Source organism: Rana temporaria, chromosome 1 (genome assembly GCF_905171775.1).
Source record: "Rana temporaria chromosome 1, aRanTem1.1, whole genome shotgun sequence".
NCBI classification, from domain to species: domain Eukaryota; kingdom Metazoa; phylum Chordata; class Amphibia; order Anura; family Ranidae; genus Rana; species Rana temporaria.
Genome location: NC_053489.1, coordinates 235,336,229 through 235,361,854, shown reverse-complemented (window position 1 = coordinate 235,361,854; position 25,626 = coordinate 235,336,229). Strand labels below are relative to the sequence as shown.

Genomic DNA, 25,626 nt, shown 5'->3' with positions numbered 1-25,626 from the left:
ATTTACATAAAGACGTTTTTACTTCTTCTAGATTGTAAGCTCTAACGAGCAGGGCCCTCTGATCCCTCCTGTATTGATTTGTATTGTGACTGTACTGTCTTCCCTGATGTAAAGCGCTGCGCAAACTGTTGGCGCTATATAAATCCTGTATAATAATAATAATACTTTATAGCATGCTCCCTTCTGGGAAGATTACTGTGCTGCCGTTTCTCCACTCCCACCTCTACAAGCCCCTAATATTGCTGAGAACAAAGGCCATGTGATCACTTAAAAAAAAAAAGAAGAGGGTTTATAAGAGAATATATATATATATTTTACACACACGCATACATACATACACAAACATTTTGCCTTTCATTTCTATATTAAACTGAGTGGGTTTGTTTTACAAAAGCTAAGGGTTCACTTATACCTGAACAAAAAAGGCAGAAGTTAAAGGGGAACTGCAGTCTGCTCACATAATTTGTAATAAAAACATCTTTGCCATTCTGAAGCTTCCCTCCAACCACTTTGCATTATTTGAATTATTTTATATATTCTGTGATTCTGTACTTGACAAATATGCTTCAGAAATCTCCCTCCACTGAGTCTGGCTGCAATCATTTCAACTGTGGGCAGCTGAAGCTGCTGCCTATTCACTTCCTGGATTTACACAGACACACACCTCAGCAGCTCTCATTGGCCCTCTTATGACTCACCCCTTCTCCCTTCCTGGCAAACTCTCAGGAGAGAGAGAGCTGTGTATGATGTCATAAGCCTTGGCTAATGACCAGACAAGAAACAGGAAGTGGGCTGTATAAGGTATTTACTGGCAGAAAAAAAAATGTTTTACTATCCAAAAGTTAAAACTACAAGGGCAGAAGATTTAATAGATGGAAAGATGAAGAATTACTGACGTTCCGCTTTAAATAGCAATAACAGAATATGCTAAAAGACCTAATGGTTTTAAAATTCTACAAACAAAAACATTTTGCAGTGATGAGAACTGAGGAAAGGCAACACTTAGGTTGGGATGGTAACCAGGGTCAATCAAGTCGATTTAAATCACTAGAAAAAAGGCTTGACCCGCTGTTGACTCACCAACAGTCCCATTCTCTTTAATGGGACGGCTGGTGATGTGGCAGTGGCACAACAAGGCGAGGGATGTGGCTGCAGCATGGATGTCCGCTAACAGGCGCTGCCATGTTGGATCTGAAATGGCAGGTGCTCTTTAAATGTAGGGACTTATTCTTGCCAGTAGTTCAAATCTTTAATATTAAGGTTTCCCATTTCGAATAATAAGCAGTCAGGTTAGTAAAACAGCAATCGCAGAACCGATTTAATCATACAGTTTTTAGTGTACATAGATTTGCAAAACAATGGGATAAAGGAATATTCCTGAACTTTTTCTCATGGGGTTTACTGTGACATTGTGTGAATGCATCAATGCAGCTTAGATTAATTGAATGAGTTTACCAAAAAAGTTTAAATGTTGCAGAATATACAGCCTCATGCTACATAAATAAGCTCCATTTCATGCTGAAAAAATAAATTAATAATGTATCTTAAATAGAAAACTATTATTATTTGAAAAGCATTTTATTAAAAGAAACTTGATTACATTTTTTTTAAAATAATAAAAAAAAATCGGTTTAAATAAAAAAATAAAATTTGACCACTTCAGCCCCAGACCATTTTGCTGGATAATGACCGGGCCACTTTTTGCGATACGGCACTGCGTCTCTTTAACTGACAATTGCGCGGTCGTGCGACGTGGCTCACAAACAAAACTGGCGCCCTTTTTTTCCCCACAAATAGAGAATTCTTTTGGTGGTATTTGATCACCTCTGCGGTTTTTATTTTTTGCGCTATAAACAAAAATAGAGCGACAATTTTGAAAAAAAAAAAAAGAATATTTTTTACTTTTTGCTGTAATAAATATCCCCTCAGTTTAGGCCGATACGTATTCTTCTACATATTTTTGGTAAAAAAAAAAAAAACGCAATAAGCGTTTATTGATTGGTTTGCGCAAAAGTTATAGCGTCTACAAAATTTGGGATAGTTTTATGGCATTTTTAATAATATATATATATATTTTTTTACTAGTAATGGCGGCAATCAGCGATTTTTATCGGTACTGCGACCTTATGGCAGACACTTCGGACACTTTTGACACATTTTTGGGACCATTGGCATTTTTATAGCGATCAGTGCTATAAAAATGCATTGATTACTGTAAAAATGTCACTGGCAGGGAAGGGGGTTAACTCTAGGGGGTGAGGAAGAGGTTAATTATGTTCCCTGGGTGTGTTCTAACTGAAGGGGGGGGGGGGTGGGACTGACTAGAGGGAAATGACAGATCGCTCTTCATACAATGTATGAACAGACGATCAGTCATTTCTCCCCAACAGGACCAGGAGTTGTGTGTTTCCACACACAGATCCCGGTTCTTGCTCTGTAACGAGCGATCGCGGGTGCCCTGCAAGGATCGCACGTGCATCGGCACCAGGGAGGAGCAGGGGGCGCGCACGCGCCCCTAATGGCTGAAATGCAAAATGACTTAATATTACGTTGTTTCGCGCAGCCGAGCCGACCTGCCGGCGGCTGGTCGGCTAGTGGTTAAACAAACAAAAAAAAAATTTAAACTTTAAAAAAAATCAATGATTTATATCCACCCTGATGGGAATTCAGCCATACAGATTGTATGGCTTAATTCGTATCGCATTCAGACCAAAGTCGTGCAGGACCCGTATTTTGGTCCACACCAGAATTGGATTGCATGGGCGTTTACAACCATGCGATCTGATTCCTATCCAAATTGACAGTTCGCACTGTGATGTGCAAACCGATCTGGGGCAGGGCCATCTTTTCCATTGGGCACGCTGGGCAGTTGCCCGGGGGCCCCGCTTGCCTGGGGGGCCCCACCGGCTGCCCAGCAACCCCAGTAAAAAATTATGGAGAGTGACGGGTTAGAACTGCCCATGCCCAGTTCGCGGAAATCACAGAGAAGATCCGGTCCTCCACGAGTGCGAGGGGTTGCTGATGTAAGGGGGGAGTGAATGCAAAAATGTAAGGGGGCACTGATATAAAGGTTCCCCCTCCTATATTAGTGACCCCCCTTACCTTAGTGTATTTAACCACTTCAATACCGGGCTTTAAAACCCACCTCCTTCCCGGGCCTATTCTGGCACTTCTTTCCTACATGTACAAATCCTCATTCTTTTGCTAGAAAATTACTCAGAACCCCCAAACATTATATATGTTTTTTTAGCAGACACCCTAGGGAATAAAATGGCGGTCATTGCAACTTTTTATCTTGCACCGTATTTGCGCAATAATTTTTTAAACGGCTTTTTTTTGTAAAAAAAATGGTTTCATAAATTAAAAAATAACAAAACAGTAACGTTAGCCCAATTTTTTGGTAAAATATGAAAGATGATGTTACGCCGAGTAACTAGATACCTAACATGTCACGCTTTAAAATTGCGTACACTCATGGAATGGCGCCAAACTTCGTTACTTTAAAATCTCCATAGGCGACACTTTAAAATTTTTACAGGTTGCCAGTTTAGAGTTACAGAGGAGGTCTAGTGCTAGAATTGTTGCACACGCTCTAACGCACGCGGCGACACCTCACATGTGTGGTTTGAACGACGTTTACATACGTGGGCGGGACTTACGTGTGCGTACGCTTCTGAGCGCGAGCTACCGGGGACAGGGGAATTTTAATTTTTTTATTATTATTTTTTCTTTTTTATTTTACTTATTTCTTTATTTTTTACACTTTTTTTTTACACTTTTTTTTTTTCAATCGCTTTTATTCCTATTACAATGAATGTAAACATCCCTTGTAATAGGAATGTGTGTGACAGGTCCTCTTTAAGGAGAGATGCGGGGTCAATAAGACCCCACATCTCTCCTGCAGGCTGGAAAGAATGAGATCGTGAAAAAAAATTCACAGATCTCATTCAAACTAGCCGCAATTGCGGTTTGTTTACTTACGGGGACCCGGGTGTGACGTCATCACATCGCGCCCGGGCCTCCGACGGTCATAGAGATGACTGGTGACCATCTGGTCACCAGTCTTCTCTATGGCAAACATCCGGCGGACGGCGATCATCTCTCCGGGCCCCCGGTGGGACGGGAGAGCCCGGAGAAGCACCGGATGGCGGCGGGAGGGGGGGGATGTCCCCTCCCGCCGCCTGTAAGAACGATCTAGCGGCGGAACCGCCGCTATGATCGTTCTTACGGTGCGCAGGATCGCCGCCGCTAAAAAATGATATCTCAATGATGCCTCCGGGTGCAGGCATCATTGAGATATCCCCCCCGCAAAGCCCATCACGTCATATGACGTCCACCCAGGATAACAGGTCCCCGTTTTGGACGTCATATGACGGCGTGCGGGTGTCAAGTGGTTAATCTAAGGAAGGTGGTCTCTGGTCACCAGAGTACCCCCCCCCACATCAGAGTCTGCAGGATTCCCCCTTACAATGCAAGGGGGAACTCAGTCTGCGGACCCTGATGTAAGTGGGAAAGAGAAAGCAGTGGACTCTGATATAAGGTTGTCTCTGGTCACCATAGCCCCCCTCCACATCAGAGTTCCCCCCTTAGATCATGATCTGCAGCGTTCCCCTTTACATAAGAGTTCCCTTTCACTGTAAGGGGGAATCCTGCAGACTCTGATGTAAGAGGAAACTCTGTGCTGGCTGGGTTATAGTAACCTGACCTTCATGTCAATGAAGACATTTTTTTTGTTTTACTTTTGTTTAACTTAAACACATTTCTAATAGCACTAGCTATATGTTTATAGTTTAAATACTGACATTTGCATTGTTGGGCACTGAAAACTGTAATTTTAGGTACTTTTTTTGCAGTGGCAGTAAAAAAATGTGGTTCTGCCAGTAAATTTTATGATTTTTGTCAGTAATTCTCGTGCGTGATTGTGTAGACAGGGCCCCAGTGCACTGTATTGCCCGAGGGCCTATAATGCTCTTAAGATGACACTGATCTGGGGGTGTCATTAACTTTGTATTGACACCCGTATCGGTTTGCATAGGGCAGTGTGAACTGCCTGCAAGTTTTATGCAATGTGGGAACCTCCACTGGATTTGCAAGGGTTCTCGCATCGCAGCAGTGTGAACTGAGCCAGAAATAGATACATTTTCAGAAAAAAATAAAATAAAATTATAATAAAATATGCAGGAGGAAGAGAGTAAAAAAATAAATAATAAAAAAAAAAAAAACGGGCAAAGATCCAGAGAATAAAAGAGCAAGGAACTGAAAATATCTCCAATTTAAATTTTTTAAACAAAGAAAGAGACTGCAAGATAAAAATAGAAACTTAATTTGGAATGTAGAAAAAAAAAAAATAGAGAATGCTGAATACTTATCTATTAAACACACACATAAATCAGAGAACAGAAATAAAAGGAGCCCTATTTTACAGTTCAGAAATAGAACTGAAAATGCCACCGTATGACGAATTAACCACGGCCATCAAACAGCGTAAAAAGAATGAATCATCATAAAAAGATGGTGTAAGCTCAAAATGGACCAAGCAAGCAGAACTGACTTCATGAAGGTATACATGAACGAACAATAGATGTATGCCAGAAGAATGGGAAATGGGAAACTGCACTATCCTGGCAATTAGGAAAATAAGATTTTACTTACTGTAAAATCTTTTTCGTGAGGGTCACAGAATGTAGTCAATTCTTAGATATGCAAGTTATACTTCAGAAGGTGGGGACACTGACTAACAAGAAAACATTATGCTCACCATACAGGTTATAATCTATACAGTTTCTGTACAATCAACTTTCTATCTACCAAAAAAAATGCAGAATGTGGACCTACCTAAATTATCCAATTATTTTTTATCCAATCAGGTAGGCTCTTTCACTACATAATTGTTGGTTGATCTAAAGGAGATTTTATGGATTGTAACATATGTGGTGACCCTTGAACCATCCCCTGTATAACCCAATCTCCAACCAACACACCTAAGCAAGTAGTATATAAGGCCTAATGACACAGAGGGCCGGGGATCTGAGTACCACAATGTACTTCAGTAAAAAGATTTTACGATAAGTAATAAAAAAATGATAATAATTTTTTCTTGAGGGACACGAGAACGTAGTAAATTCTTCAGACATGTGGGATGTCCAAAAGCAGTCCAACTGAGGGGTGGGCAACAGCAATCCCACAGAAGTAGAAATCAAACTATAACATGGACTCAACATGCCTCTTGGCGTTTTTAATGCCTCTGAACATCTGTTAACACATTTTTTTGCGTCCCAAAAAATGCTTCTGAACTCAACTGCCTAGAAACTACTAAAAATGACCCTGTGTACATGTACTGATAAGAGAACATCGAGAAGAGTTCAGGGGCAGCTGAAAAAAAATACCCAACCGCTCCTAAACCTCCGTTTACCAGCAGCAGTGTACATGAGGCCTTATGGTCTCTCAAAATCCTATGTAACATCCTTCGGGACCCTGTGTGAAAGTGTGCTGTGCTGTACCCTATTCCAATACTCCACTAGTGTGTGGTAGCGACGGAAACCATCATCGATGCAGAGGTCCACCGACCCAGAGACCAGGTTGGTCAGGAGGGGACACAACAATAAAAGCGTGTCGCGCCTATATCCACATTTTGTACAGACGTGACATCTTTGAGGTGTTCTTTCGGCAAGGGTACCAGGGAGGACATTCAGAAAATGCCTCTCATGCAGCCGGCTCCCTGCATTTGGATTGGCATGTTGGGCCACAGCACAGTCTGGAAACAGATAGGCTGTGATGATCTCTTGCAGGAATTTTAGGAAGGATCCAGATCTTCCCAACGCTTTCTATAGCACATAAGCATCAGCAGAGCCAAATTGAAATAAGTATACAGAAACTTTTATACCAGCGTCTGGCCTTATGGGCAATTAACCCCTTCCATACAGGGCATTTTCACCCCCTTCCTGCCCAGACCAATTTTTAGTTTTCAGCGCTGTTGCACTTTGAATAACAATTGCGTGGTCATGCAACACTGTACCCAAATGAAATCTTTATGTTTTTTTCCCCCCACAAATTTTTTTGCGCTATAAACAAAAGAAGAGCGACAATTTAAAAAAAAAATACAATCTTTTTTTATCTAATAAAATATCACAATTTAACTACTTGCCGACCGCCCACCGTCGTTATACGTCCTCACTTTAAAGATGAATATCTCGGTAACGGCAGCAGCTGCTGCCACAATCGAGATATTCATCTCTTCTGTGGGCGGCCGTGTAAACGATAATGGCGGTCTCCGCGGCGGATTCGCCGCTATCGGTGGCGGGAGAGGGCCCCCCCCTCCCGCCGCTCTCCGCCACTTACCGTAGCTGTCGGTAGCGGCGGAGGGGATCGCGACCGTTCGATGGGTGAGCGGGGACGAGACTGAAGGAAAAATCTCCTTCGCCCGTCCCCATAGCTCTGCTGGGCGGAAGTGACGTCAAAACGTCAGTCCCGCCCAGCCTCTTAAAGAAACAATTATTTTTTTTTGTCATTTGAAAAAATGACATTTCAAAAATTTTTCTTTTTTTTTGCATTTAAGCCTAAATATGAGATCTGAGGTCTTTTTGACCCCAGATCTCATATTTAAGAGGACCTGTCATGCTTTTTTCTATTACAAGGGATGTTTACATTCCTTGTAATAGGAATAAAAGTGATAATTTTTTTTTTTCAGTGTTAAAAATTGTAAAATAAATAAAAATAAATGCGAAAACCCCCAAAAAAATTTTTTAAAGCGCCCCGTCCCGACGAGCTCGCGCATAGAAGCGAACGTGTACGCGAGTAGCGCCCGCATATGAAAACGGTATTCAAACCACACAAGTGAGGTATCGCCGCGATCGTTAGAGCGAGAGCATTAATTTTAGCCCTAGGCCTACTCTGTAACTCAAAAAATGCAACCTGTAGAATTTTTTAAACGTCGCCTATCAAGATTTTTAAGGGTAAAAGTTTGACGCCATGCCACGAGCGGGCGCAATTTTTAAGCGTGACATGTTGGGTATCATTTTACTCTGCGTAACATTATCTTTCACAATATATAAAAAAATTGGGCCAAATTTATTGTTGTCTTATTTTTTAATTTAAAAAAGTGATTTTTTTTCCAAAAAAAGTGCGCTTGTAAGACCGCTGCGCAAATACGGTGTGACAAAAAGTATTGCAATGACTGCCATTTTATTCTCTAGGGTGTTAGAAAAAAATATATATAATGTTTGGGGGTTTTAAGTAATTTTCTAGCAAAAAAAAAATGGTTTTGTCTCGTAAACACCGACTCTGAAAAACAGGCCTGGGGCTAAAGTGGGTAAAAAAAAAAAAATATATATATATATATATATTTTTTCCTCAATTTAGGCCGATACGTATTCTTCTACATATTTTTGGTAAAAAAAAAAAAAAAAAAAAAAAAAATCGCAATAATAGTATATTGATTGGTTTGCGCAAAAGTTATAGCGTCTACAAAATAGGTGATAAGGTGTGTTCTAACTGTAGGGGGGAGGGGACTCACAAGGGGAGGAGACCGATGTGTGTTCCTCTGTACTGGGAACACAGCATTGGTCTCCTCACCGCTGACAGGAGGTGGATCTGTGTGTTTACACACACAGATCCACACTCCTGCCGTGATTACCAGCAATCGCGGGTGCCCGGCGGCAATCGCGGGTGCCGGGCACCCGCGTCGGGTCACGAGCGTTGCCGCGCGCGCGCCCTAGACCGCCGGGAACACAGGACGTCATATGACATCCACCCGGATCGAGAGAGGGTTCCTGCCGGCGTCATTTTACAATGCGCCGGTAGGGAAGTGGTTAAGTACGGCGCCGTAATCTGGTCGTTGAAGTCCACCCCTCCTATGTTAAGGTTGTATTCATGGACACAGAGGGGCTTCTCAACACCAGTCACCATCGTAATTTGGACTGTCGTATCTGCGTGAATGTAAGACAGAACGAAAACATTCCTTTTATCTCTCCACTTCACTGCAAGCAATTTATTACACCTCAAGCAGGCTCTCCCACAGCCCAAGACGGGAATCTACAAGCCGTTGGGGGAAGCCCCAGCAATTAGATCGCACGGTGCCACATGTGCCAATTCCAAAATCAAAAAGGTGACTAAAAAGTGGCACGCTTGTGTAATAATTGTCCACTTACAAGATACACACAGGTAAACACACAGATCCACCTCCTGTCGGCGGTGAGGAGACCAATGCTGTGTTCCCAGTACAGAGGAACACACATCTGTCTCCTCCCCTTGTGAGTCCCCTCCCCCCTACAGTTAGAACACACCTTAGGGAACATATTCACCCCTTCAGCGCCCCCTAGTGGTTAACCCTTTTCCGAATAAAGGTGACACCAAGTCCCAAACAATCTTACCGATGCTCCCTATGTAGTCTGGGAAGTCAAAGGGCTCCACGCTGCTATCTTTACTCTCATAAACCAGAAATGTATATGTATAGCCTGTGCCCCGTCACAGAGCTTATACATCTTGACGCCATATCTGGCATGCTTGCTGGGGAGAAACGGTTTGAAAGCCAGGTGGCCAGAAAACTTAATCGGGAACTCATCAACGCAGACAACTTGATCGGGAATAAACAAGGCTGCAAATTGTTGGTTGAAGCAGTTTATGGAGGGGCCAAATTTTGTGGAGCCAATCATATTCAGGGTCACTTCGAGGACGACAGAGTTCATTGTGATTGAGGTGCATCAACCGCAAGATTTGCTTGCATCTAGTCCTGGTCATGGAAGCAAAGAACACAGGCATATGGTGAATTGGGTCGGTGGACCAAAATGACCGCAACTCAATCTTTTTAGTAATGCCCATGAGGAGGGATAGACCCAGAAAGGTCTTAAATTTGGGAACCATTATAGGTTTCCAGCCAAATTCTCTGACAAGGGTCAAATTTGGATTTTTGGCGATAAATTGACCAGCATATAAATTGCATTGGTCCACAGATCTAGTCTGTACAGATCTTCCGTGAAAAACAGCTCGTAAAAGTCAAGGGTACTAAACTCCACTTTTTTCACCTAAATTCCAGGTTGGCCAGTAAATGGGGAAAGTACAGGTGCTGCAGAAGTTGTGGGTTGCCAATCAGGATCAGGAAGGGCACTATGGGCCGATCTTTAATTTCTTGGTGCTGGGGGGGACTACTTGTGCTAGCCACCGCACCAGCTTGAACTGCACTTGCCACGTCATCAAATGATACTGCAGTGCTGGTTTTTCTATGACCAGGACCGTACTAGGCCACTGGTGCTTGGCAGTTCACCAGAAGGTTGAGCAGCACTAGTACTAGCTCTCTGCTCCATACGAGAACCATATGGTTGTTGCACCTCAACAACAGAAAAACTGGGTCGGGTACGTATGAATTTAGCAGGGACCACTACTCCATCATCAGAGCTACCTGTCAGGGTGCCGTGGCTCTCTACAGGTTCATACATTGAACTCGAATCTGACAATGAGGCTTACCCTTCACTCTCATCTGTCATGCTCAGTATCACGTAGGCCTAGTGTACATTACTGTACCTCTGTTTGGACATTATGGACACTAAATTTATACTCACAGGTAAAAGAGCACCTGGTTGTCAGCGACTGCTTGAATCTCTACAAAAATTACCTGTTAACGCTAGCAGGGATCAGGCGTGACTCTGCCAACGCTGCAGTTTTGTGTGCTGTTTTTTATAAGTGACAGTGATCTATTGATAAGGCACTTGGGTGGGCTGAGCAGAGGGGCTAAACACAGGTGCTGGCAGGTGTCTGGGCTGATCCTGCCAACACCGCGTTTGGGAACACTATACCATTGGGGACACTAGGATAGATCTGGTCAGATCAAAGATATTGATCCGTTCAAACCCTATTCTAGTAAGGGAGGTGTATGGTGTGTGCGTGTGTGTGTTAGTGCTACTGGCAATCAAAAAGTTAAAATCTGACGCTGTCTGGAATTGAAGCCGACACCCAACTAGCTAACCCGTGACACTAATACAGTCATCAGAAAAAAAATATTTTTAGCTTTAAGGCGATCCCTGAAAACCCTTTTCTTCAGAGAAGCCTATCCTACCCACACCTAACAACTGTATGTTCGACCCCCACAGTTATTACCCTTTGTTCCACTTGACCCCTGCCTTCTAGATTGTAAGGCCCCCTGATCCCTCTGTATCGATTTGTATTGTAAGTGTACTGTCTGCCCCCATGTTATAAAGCGCTGCGCAAACTGTTGGCGCTATATAAATCCTGGAGAATAATAATATACCAATGCCATAGTGACAGGGAGTGAAAGGGTTAACTGGGGTGATCAAGGGGTTAAACCTTTATTAAGTTTAGGGGACCCACCATATAGTCCCTATCTTGGCTTACCACTGTCACTAACTGCCCTACCGCTGTTTAGCGTCACAAGCGACACCAGTACAGTGAAAAATCTTAAAACTGCACATGGAGACGCTGACAGGGAGTAAAAGGGTTAACTGGGGGGGGGGGGGGGGGGGTCTTCATGTAAGTGCTTGGTGTACTCACTATGGATGTCTTTTCCCCGCTCGCTGGAAACAAAAAGGTCTCCACGAGGGAAGATTACATAATTTCCTCTACCTGTGTTTACATTACACAGACAGGAGGCGGCTTTTCATTCGCCAGAACCCGAACAGCAGGTCCAGGCCAGAAATCATTGGCCTGGGCCTGTAGATCAATTGGTTCTGTAACTAATCCAATTGCGGCGGGATTAGCGACGTACAGCTACGGCGATTCTTGCAACCGTGCCAACTTGCCTGCGCTAGCTGGTCGGCAACAGGTTAAAGATATTTAAAGACATTTAATCTACACAGAAATGGATCCAAAAATGTGAGTCACCACCAATACTGTAAGGGTTTAGACAGTTACATCAGATAACAAAAACTGAGACTTAAAGTGGTTGCAATTTTTTTTTTTTAAACACATTTTTCTGACACTTCGCTCCTACATGTAAAAATCATTTTTTTTTTTGCTAGAAAATCACATAGAACCCCCTAGAGCAGCGGTTCTCAACCTGGGGGTCGTTTGGCAATTTGCCGGGGTCGTGAATGCTAGTCCAATCTGTAACGCTGGCCGAGACGGACCCGAAATTACTGTTTACGCCTGACTCTGTCCGTCTCGGCCAGCAAGACGTCACTTCCGGGAGAGGAGAAATGTGCGGAAGTGACGTTCCGTCGCCGCCATCATGGTACTCTCGTCCACAGTAAGGCTGCAGTTAGAAGTTAGCAAGCGGACATCTTTTTACACCCACCGAAGTCTTGCAGTTTACACATATTTTTACCAGTAAACCAAGCTTATATACTATATAAGCTTTATATTAGTATATAAGCTCAGTTTCCTGGTAAAAAAACTTTGGTGGGTGTAAAAAGATGTCCGCTTGCCGACTTTTAACTGTAGCCTTGCTGCGGACGAGGGTACCAAGATGGCGGCGTCACTTCTGGTTAATATAATAGACGGGTTGCTGACGGAACACCTGAGGTAAACTGAGGTACTTCGGCAAGCCAGGCACTAAATACCGGTAATTAAGGCATTTTTGTACTGTTTGTCACAGCAGTGTAATTAATACATCGATTTTGATTAAATAAGCCTGACATGACTGTGAAAAATATAATTGTGGTACAATACATATTAGGGTTGTCCCGATACCGATACCAGTATCGGGACCGATACCGAGTATTTACGGGAGTACTTGTACTCGCGCAAATACCCCCGATACCTAAATAGAATACTCCCCCCCCCCCCCGCATCGCGCCGCCGGATCGAAAGTCGCCGCATCGCTGCCGCATGGGTTAAACGGCGTGCGGGAACATCACAGCTTTCATTTGAATAGCTGTAGTGTTCCCGCACGTATAGACACTCCCCCTTGCTTGGGATTGGATGGGTGATCGTGATCTGTCCAATCCCGAGCAAGGGGGAGTGTCTATACGCGTGGGCAAAACAGCTATTCAAATGAATGCTGTGATTTTCTCCATGCGGCGGCGGCTTTCGGCGGCAAAGGTATGGGGGAAATGGCTAGAGGGACATGGCTGCATATGTGAGGGACATGGCTAGAGGGACATGGCTGCATATGTGAGGGACATGGCTAGAGGGACATGGCTGCATATGTGAGGGACATGGCTGCATATGTGGGGGACATGGCTAGAGGGACATGGCTGCATATGTGAGGGACACGGCTAGAGGGACATGGCTGCATATGTGGGGGACATGGCTGCATATGTGGGGGACATGGCTAGAGGGACATGGCTGCATATGTGGGGGACATGGCTAGAGGGACATGGCTGCATATGTGGGGGACATGGCTGGGGGGACATGGCTGCATATGAGAGGGACATGGCTGCATATGTGGGGGACATGGCTGGGGGGACATCGCTGCATATGTGGGGGGACATGGCTGCATATGTTTGGGGACATGGCTGCATTTGGGGACACATTTAAAAAAAAGTATCGGTATTCGGTATCGGCGAGTACTTGAAAAAAAGTATCGGTACTTGTACTCAGTCCTAAAAAAGTGGTATCGGGACAACCCTAATACATATCATTTATATATAAATGTCCCAGTTGGTTCCTCAAAAGTGGTTATTCCGTGTCAGTGCTAGATACATGTTTGGGTGCTATACACTTTGAATATCTAGCACTGACACGGAATAACAACTTTAGAGAAACCAACTGGGACGTTCATATATAAATGATATGTCTTGTTCCATAATAATTTTTTTCTTGCATAGCCACGTCATGTTGGACTTAAAAAAAAAAAAAAAAATGGCGGAACTCCGCTTTAAGTCCAACATGACGTGGCTATGCAATAACAAAATTATTATGGAACAAGACATATCATTTATATATGAACGTCCCAGTTGGTTCCTCAAAAGTGGTTATTCCGTGTCAGTGCTAGATACATGCTTGGGTGCTATACACTTTGTAAATAATTTTACTGTTGGGTCCCCACAACTTGGGAAATTTCATCAAGGGGTCACGGCACTAGAAGGTTGAGAACCACTGCCCTAGAGAATACAATGGCGGTCATTGCAACATTTTATCTTGCATGGTATTTGCGCCGAAATTTTTCATGCTTTAAAAAAAAAAAAACAGTAAAGTTAGCCCAATTTTTTTTGCATAATGTGAAAGATGAAGTTACGCAGAGTAAATATATAGCCAACATTTCACGCTTAAAAAATGAACACGCTCGTGGAAAGGCGCCAAACTTCGGTACTTAAAAATCCCCATAGGCGGCAACACCTCACATGTGTGGTTTGAACACGATTTTCATATGTGGGGACAGGGGAACTTTAAAAAAGTAATTTTTTATTCTTAATTTTACTTTTTTTTTATTTTGACATTAAAAAAAAAGTTTGATCACTTTTATTCCTATTACAAGGAATGTAAACATCTCTTGTAATAGGAATATGACACGACAGGACTTCTTTACAGTGAGATATGGGCTCCATAAGACCCCACATCTCACCACTAGGCTGGGAAGCCTAAAATAAAATAAAAAACTATCACCGCTTCCCAGCAAAGGCGGTGCTGTTTTTTAAAAGGCAGAGACCGGGTGTGACGTCATAACATCGCGCCCGGCATCAGACGATCATAGAGACTCCGGCGACCATCTGGTCGGCCAGAAATCTCTATGATCAGCATCCGGGGCCAGCGGATCCGTTCACTGACTCACCGATCGCAGCACCAGAGGGCGGTGGGAGGGGGGGCGTCCCGTTTTGCCTCCTATAAGAACGATCAGGCGGCGGAACAGCCGCTATGATCATTCTTATGGTGTAGGAAATCGCCAGCTGAAAACGGCAATTTCTGAATGATGCCTGTAGCTGCAGGCATCATTCAGATATACAACCACAAAGCCCAGGACATCACATGACGGCCTCTGGGCACCAAGTGGTTAAATAAAAAAAAACACCATACTTATCTGCTCTGGTTTTGCACAGAGTGGCCCCAAACATCCACTCTTTCATATCTGCAGACATGCGGGCTCGATCTGTGTGCGTCTATTTACACCGATGATCCCCCGCTCCCTTGTCACAGGATTTGATTGACAACAGCAGGAGCCAATGGCTCCGCTTCGCTCACCGAGACCTGTGAACAAAGTGAGCAGCGCCGTTGCTCTTAGGCACAGCGACAGATTGAGAATGGTGCAGGTAAGTATTTAGGAAGGCTTGGGGGTTGCGACTGAACATTAAAAGTTTTTTTTACCTTAGTGCAGAAAATACATAAAAAGGTAATAAAAACCGTTTGCCTTTACAAGGACTTTAAGAAATTTAACTAATAATCAGTGAAGTCCTCAAAGGAAAGAACATTATCAATCTGTGTGGTGGGATGTTTGTTGAGGTGGAGGACTGTTGCATCTACAGTGGGCAGAGACCATTTATCAAGAAATTCTCATTCAAAAGGGACAAAGCGGCTTCACATTGTTAAGAGGAAGCTACGATTCCACAGGTTATTTCCAGTCCATATAGAGGCAAACTTTAAATGCCGAGTGAATTGGGAAGGTCTTTGCAGCCATAATAGCTTCAAAAGATGCTACGCCTGGAACAGCAGGCTGCTCATCTAATTGGAGGGCAGAACACATTATCAAAAACTCCTTGTAAATCTGAATTATATGGAACTTGCTGAATAAAAGGCTATTCAGCAGAAGGCTATTAAAGGATTAGTTCACTTTAAAAAACGGGTGGAAAAAAAAATGGAGCTTGCAGAGCATTGCAACTGCAATCAGCAGATCATGGGTGCAATGTCAGGCTCCTGCAGAATCTCAGTATAGATGTCTGCCCACACCTCCAGTAGGGGCAAACAATTACTGGAGAGCAGGAAGATCAGCAAACTACATAAGAAAGCGCTCACCAGCGCCCTCACAGTCCATTGAGAACAATGATGATACACCTGCTGCAGCGACAGACAGTAGTTGTATATATCATTCATTCACAAATGGGCCGTGTTCTTTTTAATTGTGACATCAAGTGCAGGGAAAAGGTTCCCCACCAGTTGTCACAGTGAGGGATTGGAGGGGCGCAGGCAGGTGCTCTTTGGTAGCATGTTACTTACTCTAAGTCTCTGTGAATCCGAGATGGCAATAGGGACCTAAGACACACTTAGATGTGGAGGTCTGCCCGGGACAGAATTGGATTCTGTCATGGATTGGAACCACACTTAGAACCTATGCATGCAGAATGGGAATACCGACAAATAATCCTCACCAACAATGGAGTAGTAAGGGCTGAGGTCACCTATTGCAGCAGGGCTGTTCTAGGTGTATCTATCAAAAGACATGTTGCATCACACAGCAGACAAATAACAAGGTGCAAAACAAACAAGGCAAAGCCCCCCTTACTCACAAACACAAGCAGACGATGCGAAAGAGGGTCGCAGACGGCCGGAGGTGAACAAATCACTGAAGGCAGGCAGCAGAGCGAGACCGAACAACGGTGAATTCACAAAGCGCTTTCAAAGCAAGAGCAGCATGGGGAGGTTCCCTCCTTTAGGCTGCATGATGGGAGAATGACTGTACAGCACGAGCATGAAATAATTCAAGTGAGGGACTTCAGTTTACAGTTCCCTCAACCTCAAAGTACAACTATAGGCAACCCCCCCCCCCCCCCCCATTTTTGACAGATTAAGGGAGGGTTATAACCCATGTCCTATTGGGGAAATTTCCATGCACTTCCTGTCCCATAGCCAAAATAAGAGAGAGAGAGGAAATCCCTGCAACATTAAGGGAATCTCTTGGGGCCCCCCAGGTCACCAGAACTGTGTCTCTTTGGAATATTTCCCCTATATTACTGTTATGGGGACAACCCAAAATTTGGGATTCTCTTTTACTTTCCCTGATAATAGTAAACAGGACAAATGGAGAGGGTGAATCTCTCCAACAGGGGCAGAGGTGGTAATAAAAACCTGGCAGGTATTCTAATACACCTCCTAAAAATGTTTTGCCTTTAGTTAGTTATACTTCAACTGTTACCACTGTAGGATGCCAGTACCGGGAATAAAAAAATAAATATAGACACCCAATGGAATCAACTGTGCAGTAGCTCCCAGTGCTTCAGCCTGCCCAACCTTACAACCTACCAATGTGCTTTACATATTTCATGTACTGCAGCCAGCAATATTATATACGTATATTTGTATAATTTGTTCTGCCTGGGCAACAGTTTATATGGGCTGAATATCAGCTGGAGGTTGAACACTCCAGGAATATCAGAACCTCTCCGCTTCACACACCACTCACTGAGGCCGAACTGACCTGCTCCCTGTATAATATTCATCAGTTTTATTTTTTAGCAAATCATCCAGTGATACCCCATCCTAGGCTGCATTCCTAGAATTAGGGCAGCAAGACAACACAATCCAATGATCTGATTTTGACCCATTGACTGAAAAGACATTCTATAATAATTGGAGTTGAGAATGTGGTTTAAAAAAGTGATCTCTAGCCTAGTTAACCCAGGGCAGAAAAGTTTTGGGCAATTCTAAGGCCTCATGCACACTGGACGTTCTAAAAAAAAAAAGCCAGTAGTGTTAGCTGTAGAATGAGTTTTGCAGCATTGTTTTTCAGTAGCGTTTTCATAATTTTTTTACTTTTTTTCGCAAAAACTATACTCCCATAAAAGCATATGGCTCAAAAATGCTGATAAACGCTGAATAGCCACATTTTTCATTGTTTGTGTTTTTTTTTGCATTGTTTAAGCTTTTATCAGTTAAAGCATTTTTATAGCTGAAAAATCCCTCCTAAAACCCATTAGTTCTGGGAGTTTTTTCCACCCAGAAAATACTGATAACGACCGATCACATATGGACACATAGAATAACAAGCTAGGGAGTTTACTGGCTGCAGAAAAATAACACCTGAAGCCAAAAACAACAGTTGTAAAAACATCCAGTGTGCACAAGGCCCAAGTTCAAAGCTACCAGAATCCTGGCAGCAACATCCAGGTAAGAATCAGATTGGGGACTCTAGGTTTCGCATATGTATGGAGCAGAGGAGGAATCTACAGTCTCCATAAAGAGTACCCGTCGCACCAGAAGAACTATTACATGCTTTAACGTGGGGTTTGAAGCATGGTAAAAAAAGTATAAAGACCAAAAGACCTCACTCCCACAAAAAAAAAGGTTCTCCACACCCCCCACTCAGCGTTCAGCTATAAGTGGGGGGTGTAGCTATAATAAAAAAAAACATTGTTTTTTTTTTTTTTTTAATTAAAATATAAACTTAATAAACATTTGTGCAAATATTCTGTAACATACAAAATTGAGACTACCATTCCTTATTCTATAGGTATAGGTCCTCTGCTTTCACAAGATAGTTTGGGGTCTTTTGGATAGGTATGAAAAATGGCCTGGCAGTGAAAGGGTTAAAAGATGCTTTGGCAGTTTCAATTTTTTACAAGTATGGGGGTCCTCAGCTAAAATATATTTTTACTGTGGCACTTTGACACCAGCTTAAACAGGGTTCCTTGAAACAAAAGAGTGAAAAAGCTGGACCTTGAAATTATTAAGGACAAACAAAATATGTGATCACACTGGGTAGCGTAGGAGGACAGCGAAGTCAAAAGAAAACCAAAATAGAAATCAATGCATTTCAGAAAGCCATTTTAGGTAACTGGAATGTATAATCACAGAGAACATAAGCAGCTACATTAAGGGCCCATTCAGACATCTCTGCTGTATTGCAGTGTTTTACCACTTGCACGTGATGGTGCGTTGCAGTTAGGCAGCCTGTTCATTTTGAATATGCTGACAACATACTGCAGGTTTTAAACACTCGCAGCAATCTTTTCAAAGCAACGCACCACATTTTCACTCACGTGTATGTTATGGCATGCTAAACTGCAGATGTATGGTGGCCTGTTTGCAAAGTGCATTGCGGTGCCATTTAAAATGAATGGCACTGCAAACTAAATCAAATGATCAGAGTCAGCTTTGTGTGTTCGACTGACAGACAGTAAAATGCCCGTTTGCTGTGCATTACTGAAAACTGCACAGGTTTAAATAGAACCCAAGGCCTCAATTACACTGGCACTTCTGCATTTAAAAGAGCTCTCAGAATTTATTTTGGTAGTATAAATAATTTCTTTTGGTATCCCAGATCACTTTTTCCTGCATTTACAGGATTCTAATTTAAAGCAGGCTTAGCCACATTTAGATGCGTTTAGCTACATTTAGAGTTTCTAATTAAACTCTGAACGCACAGACTCTAGCCAGGACGTTCAGGCCCCACAGATACAATACTTAACCCCTTCCATACAGGGCATTTTCACCCCCTTCCTGCCCAGACCAATTTTTAGTTTTCAGCGCTGTTGTACTTTGAATGACAATTGCGCGGTCATGCAACAGTGTACCCAAATGAAATCTTTATTTTTTTCCCACAAATAGAGCTTTTGTTTGGTGGTATTTGATAATCTCTGTCGTTTTTATTTTTTGCGCTATAAACAAAAGAAGAGCAACAATTAAAAAAAAACACAATATTTTTTACTTTTGATTTAACCACTAGAGTACCGGGCCATCGTCAAATGACGGCTCCACGGTTACTCTGAAAATTCAACAGGACGTCATTTGGCGTCCTGTATTCTTGCGGCCACTGGGGGGCGCGCGAGCGCGCCGGCGGCCGCGCGCGCGCGCCCGGCGCGTCCCCGAGATGCCGATGCGCGTGCCTGGCGGTCGCGATGTCCGCCAGGCACTCGGAATCGGCGGCTACAGGGACAAGACGTGGAGCTCTGTGTGTAAACACAGAGCTCCACGTCCTGTCAGGGGACAGAGGAGACCGATCTGTGTCCCTTGTACATAGGGACATAGATCGGTCACCTCCCCCAGTCACCCCCCTTCCCCCACAGTTAGAACACAATTTAGGGATACATATTAACCCCTCCCTCACCCCCTAGTGTTAACCCCTTGAATGCCAGTCACATTTATACAGTAATTAGTGCATATTTATCGCATTAATCGCTGTATAAATGTGAATGGCGCCAAAAACGTGTCAAAAGTGTCCGATGTGTTCGCCGCAATGTCACGGTGACAGTAAAAAAATCGCAAATCGCCGCCAATACTAGTAAAAAAATTAATAAAATAAAAATGCCATAAATCTATCAGCTATTTTGTAAACGCTATAACTTTTGCGCAAACCAATCAATATATGATCATTGCGATTTTTTTTTACCAAAAATATGTAGAAGAATACATATCGGCCTAAACTGAGGAAAAAAAAACGTTTTTTTTTTTTTTAAATTGTGATATTTATTAAATAAAAAAGTAAAAAATAGTGTTTTTTTTTTAAATTGTCACTCTTCTTTTGTTTATAGCGCAAAAAATAAAAACCGCAGAGGTGATCAAATACCACCAAAAGAAAGCTCTATTTGTGGGAACAAAATGATAAAAAAATTGTTTGGGTACAGTGTAGCATGACCGCGCAATTGTCATTCAAAGTGCGACAGTGCTGAAAGCTGAAAATTGGCTTGGGCAGGAAGGGGCGTAAGTGCCCAGTATGGAAGTGGTTAATAAATATCAAAATGTTAAAAAAATAAAAATAAAAAAATTGTCCTCAGTTTAGACCGATACGTATTCTTCTACATATTTCTGGTATAAAAAAGCAGGTACGTACTATAAAACTTATTTTTTGTTTTGTTTTAAGAGAAACAAAAATAAAAAATAACTTTAGTATCACTTTAACACAGGTAAATATTCACTTTGCATGACACCATTAAAAAATCACCTGCATTTATGTGCAAAAAAAAAATGTCCTCTAAATGCATATAAATGCACTACCAGATGAATGACGTCCAAAGCAAGAAGAACATTAGTAAAATACACTGTACAACCCAAAACTAGAGAAATACAACTCTATGAAGCTTTTAATTAGACCAACTGTAACATGAGGATCTGAAACATGGTGTTTAACACAAGTGGGTGAGAAAACGCCTAATTATGAAGGCATTAAGTAATTAAAATGGTTGTAAAGTAACTTTTTTTTTTTTTTAAATAAAAAACATGGTATACTTACCTCCACTGTGCAGCTCATTTTGCACAGAGTGTCCCCTAACCCTGTCTTCTGGGGTCCCTCGGCAGCTGTCTCAGCCCCCCCCCCCCGCAAGGACTCAACACCTTAATGCGAGCTTGCTCACATGGTGTTGCGTTCCTGCGGGCGCACTCCCTTGATACAGCCGGCGACTATTGGCGCTCACTGTATCACTCGGCTCCGCCCCCAGCGCTGCGTCATTGGATGTGCTTGACAGCAGCGCGAGCCTATAGCTGTGCTGCTTTCAATCCATCCAGAGTAGCCAATCAACGGCCAGGCTCAGAAACGAGGAGGATGACGGGGCGAGCGCGGGACTTTCGAGGGCTCAGGTAAGTAAAACGGATGTTTTGCATTGGATGCATTAAGGTGAAAAACCATTTACCTTTACAACCCCTTTAAATAAAGTCTGTGAGGCACCATATCAGAAATGACTTGAAGAAAATTAAAGAGATTTAATTGCAAGCTTATTTGTGGAACAAGACACAGTAACACATGGATAGTTTATTAGACTGACACAGAGGGGAATTTACCAAGACTGGAATAGCCAGAATCTGGAGCACCTGTGCATGGCAAACAATCCGCTTCTAGCCTTCCATTTTAAAGCTTGAGGCTGGGTTCACACTACTACACTACTTTCATCCTACTTTGCTCTGTGTTCAATGTTTCCCTATGAGAGCGTCTTGTAGCGTCCTACACAAGTCGGTCCGACTTTGAAAATGCTCCCTGTACTACTTTTGGTCCTACATTGATCCTACTTCAGCCCATTGAATATCATTGAAGTCGGACCAAAGTAGTATCCTGTTCATGAAAGTAGGATGGATGTAGGACCAATGTAGGATAAATGTAGGACCAATGTAGCAGAGCAAAGTAGGATGAAAGTAGTGTAGTAGTGTGAACCCAGCCTAAAAGGGTTTTTCACCTTAACGCATTAAGGTGAAAAACCTTCTGTAGTGCAGCAGCCCCCCAGAGCCCCCCTTTTACTTACCTGAACCTGATCTTTCTAGCGGCGAGAACAAGCCCAGCAGCTCCAGCTGCCGTCTCGGGTCCTCATTGGACAGATTGATAGCAGCAGCAGCCATTGGCTCCCGCTGCAGTCAATCAAATCCAGTGACACGGGACTCGGGGCTGAGTCCTGCTGTCTGTGTCAATGGACGCAGCAGCAGTATATGGGAGCGCGCTCAATGCGGGGAAAAGCCTGGACCCCAGAGGAGGAGGGTAGGGGCCAGGTAGAGGCAAGTATACAATCATTTTTTTTTTTTAATAACAAACACAAACCTTAACAGCCCCTTTAAGTGAACACACTGAAGATGGAAGTTAATAAAAAAATGTTTAAAGACCAGATAAATGCGGGCTATTGGGGATGTGGAGGATGAGGATTGGGCCGAAATACATAATGCATGTGAACAATTGTCTCCCAAGGCTTTAGATTACCTAACACAGATTTTACATCCTGCATAGAGCATACCTGATCCCAGTACACATTGCAAGCTACCGCTCTTCTCACGCCCCTACATGTCCCAGGTGCTCCGATACCCTTTTTCCACTTACTATGGGAATGCCTGGTTATACATGACTACTGGTCACAAGTGGTTCAATTCCTATACAAGATGGGATCACCTCTGACAGTTGACCCCCAGTTATGTCTCCTCCCTAACCCCAAGGATGACAAGTTTGAGATGCATGCTCAACAGGAAGTGCTCTTTATTGCCTGGAAGCTCATTGCACGCCAATAGAGGCAGGCACTCGCTCCTATAAGAAACTCGGATACATACACTGCGTAAGGAACACAAAAAAATAATAATTAAAGGAACATTTTTTAATCAGAGTACAGCATCAAGTCATTTACACTCCTGGGATATTGATCTGGTCAGTTAAGTAGCAGAGAGGGTTGTTAATCAGTTTCAGTTGCTTTGGTGTTCATGAACTTAAACAGGTGCACAAGATGGGCAACAAAATAGACGATCTCTAAAAACAGGAATGGTTTTACAGGTGGAGGCCACTGACATTTTTTCCTCCCTACTTTTCGGACTGTTTTTCACTAGTTTTGTATTTGGCTAGGGTCAGTGTCACTACTGGTAGCCACGAGGCGATACTTGGATCCTAGAGTTTGCACAGGCAGTCCAACTCCTTCAGAATGGCACATCAATGTGTCATTGCCAGAAGGTTTGCTGCACCTTTGTAGCACAGGTCTCAAGAGCATGGAGGAAATTCCAGGAGACAAGCAGTTAGGCCCCTTTCACACAGGGCTGTCCAATTCGACAGACTTCGCTTGCTAAGCAGGGATAACTATATTGATCCCCGCTGAGCCGGCAGATGACAGATCCATCTCACTGTGCAGAGACGGACCTGTCAGAGCTCCGCACTCCTATGGGGGGGGGGGGGGGGGGGATCAGATGAAAATGGACTGCCTGTCAGTTTTCATTCGATCCAATAGATGGATGGAAAATAGGGTTTCCATCCATCTGGATTCAGAGGATCGGAGCGGCTCGGATGTCAGCGGACATGTCCCCGCTGACATCCCATCGCTTCATAGACCTGCATAGAGGGTCCGTTCAGGTCTGCCTAAAAAACTGACAGGTGGAATTTAAACGGTCTGCCCGTGTGAAAGGGGCCTTACTCTAGGAGAGCTGGACAGGGCTGTAGATGGTCCCTAACCCATCAGCAGGGCCGGTATCTGTTCCTTTGTGCAAGGAGGAACAGGATGAGCAATGCCAGAGCCCAACAAGATGACCTCCAGCAGACCACTGGTGTGAATGTCTGACCAAACAATCAGAAACAGACTTCATGAGGGTGGCCAGAGGACCCCCGACATCCTCTAGTGGGCTTTGTGCTCACTGCCCAGTACCATGGAGCTCGATTGGCATTTGTCATTGAACACCAGAATTGGCAAATCCACCACTGGCACCATGTGCTTTTAACAGATGAGAGTAGGTTCACCCTGAGCACATGTGACAGATATAAAAAGGGTCTGGAAAAGACGTGGAGAACATTATGCTGCCTGTAACATCCTTCAGCATGACTTGCTTGGTGGTAGGTCAGTGACAATCTGGGGAAGCATATCCATGGAGGGACCCACAGACCTCTACATTCTACACAATGGCACCCTGACTGCTATTAGGTATTGGGAGGAAATACACTGTCTGCTGGTTCAGTGGGTCCTGGGTTCCTCCTGGTGCACAACAATGCCCGACCTCATATGGTGAGAGTATGCAGCCAGTTCCCGGAGGATGAAGGAATGGCTCCCATGCTTGCCTGACCCAAATCCAATAGAACACCATTGAGACATTATGTTTCTGTACATCCGACGTCGCCAGGTTGCACCTCAGTCTGTTCAGGAGCTCAGTGATGCCCTGGTCCAAATCTGGGAGAAATACCCCAGGACACCATCCATCGTCTCATTAAGAGCATGGCCCGCCATTGTCAGGCGTGCAAACAAGCACAGGGTGTCATAAAAACTACCAAGTACCATTTTGAGTTCCTGCAATGAAATTTCAGCAAAATGGACTGGCCTGCTGCATAATTTTTTCACTTTGAATTCAGCCCTCTGTAGGTTGATAGATGTCATCAAACGATGTGGCATTCTTTCATTCCTAACACACTACCCAGTTCATATCAGTACAGATATCCAGCATGACATTTTTCCCCATTGAGATCTGATTTCTGTTTTCAAAGTGTTCCTTTAAATTTTTTTTGAGCAGTATATATACATAGAGTGTGCCCGACCAAATACAATAAAGTCTAGGACCGTTGGTTTGCCGTCCTGGATTTTGTCATAGGGTCACAACATTATGGAGATGTTTTTTTGCCTACTGACTACACACATTTTCTTTAAAAAAAAACAAAAAAAAAACAGGGCAGCGCTGGCAACCTGTGAAACGATATAGAGAGATTTCCAATATCTGGGATACTAATGCTGGAGAAATACATGCACAATTCCAGTGCCAAATACTACATAAGTCAGACATTCTCTATGTTTAACAATCTTGACAAGTCATATTGGGTGACAAATAAGAGTGTATTATACTTGGTGAGAAAGATTAGTACAATAAAAAAAATGTTATATGTGTACTATGGCCTAGATGCCACGATTTATTAAAATATGACAAAAGACCCCTTGGGAAAACTTTGCTGGACTTAAACCAAAAGGGAAATGTTACAGGGGGTATATTCCTGAGTAAATACATGTATTCCACCCTAACTAAAAATGCTTTCAGATTTTAGTTTTGAGTAGTTAGAAGAAAAGAAATACAAAAGCCTGCTGCTTTGTATCCAAATATAAATTCCTATATGTGAAAAAAAAAAAAGTAGAGCTATAGGCAAAACATTTTGTTCATTTTAAATAGAGTAAAGGAGGGTTATAACCCCTGTAAGGTGTATTTTCGCCATCTTTGTCCCACTGGGGAGATTTACCTTCACTTCCTGTTCCATAGCCAAACAGGAAGTGAGAAGAAATCCCTTCAAATTGAGGGAATCTCTTGGGGACCCCCAGGTGACCAGAACAAGTGTTCCTATTGGAATATTCCCCCTCTTCCTTTTCTGGGGCGAAACCCAAAATTTGAGATTTTTTTTTTTTTTTTCCCTTTCACCTTCAATTATAATGGTAAACAGGACAAATAGAGAGGGTGAAT

General features: G+C 43.2%; 1 protein-coding gene across 1 annotated transcript in view; it reads right to left on the bottom strand.

Moving 5' to 3' along the window:
* SSH1 (slingshot protein phosphatase 1) overlaps window positions 1–25,626 on the bottom strand; it is a 136,370-nt gene that overhangs the window by 4,840 nt on the left and 105,904 nt on the right. The window lies entirely within an intron of this gene.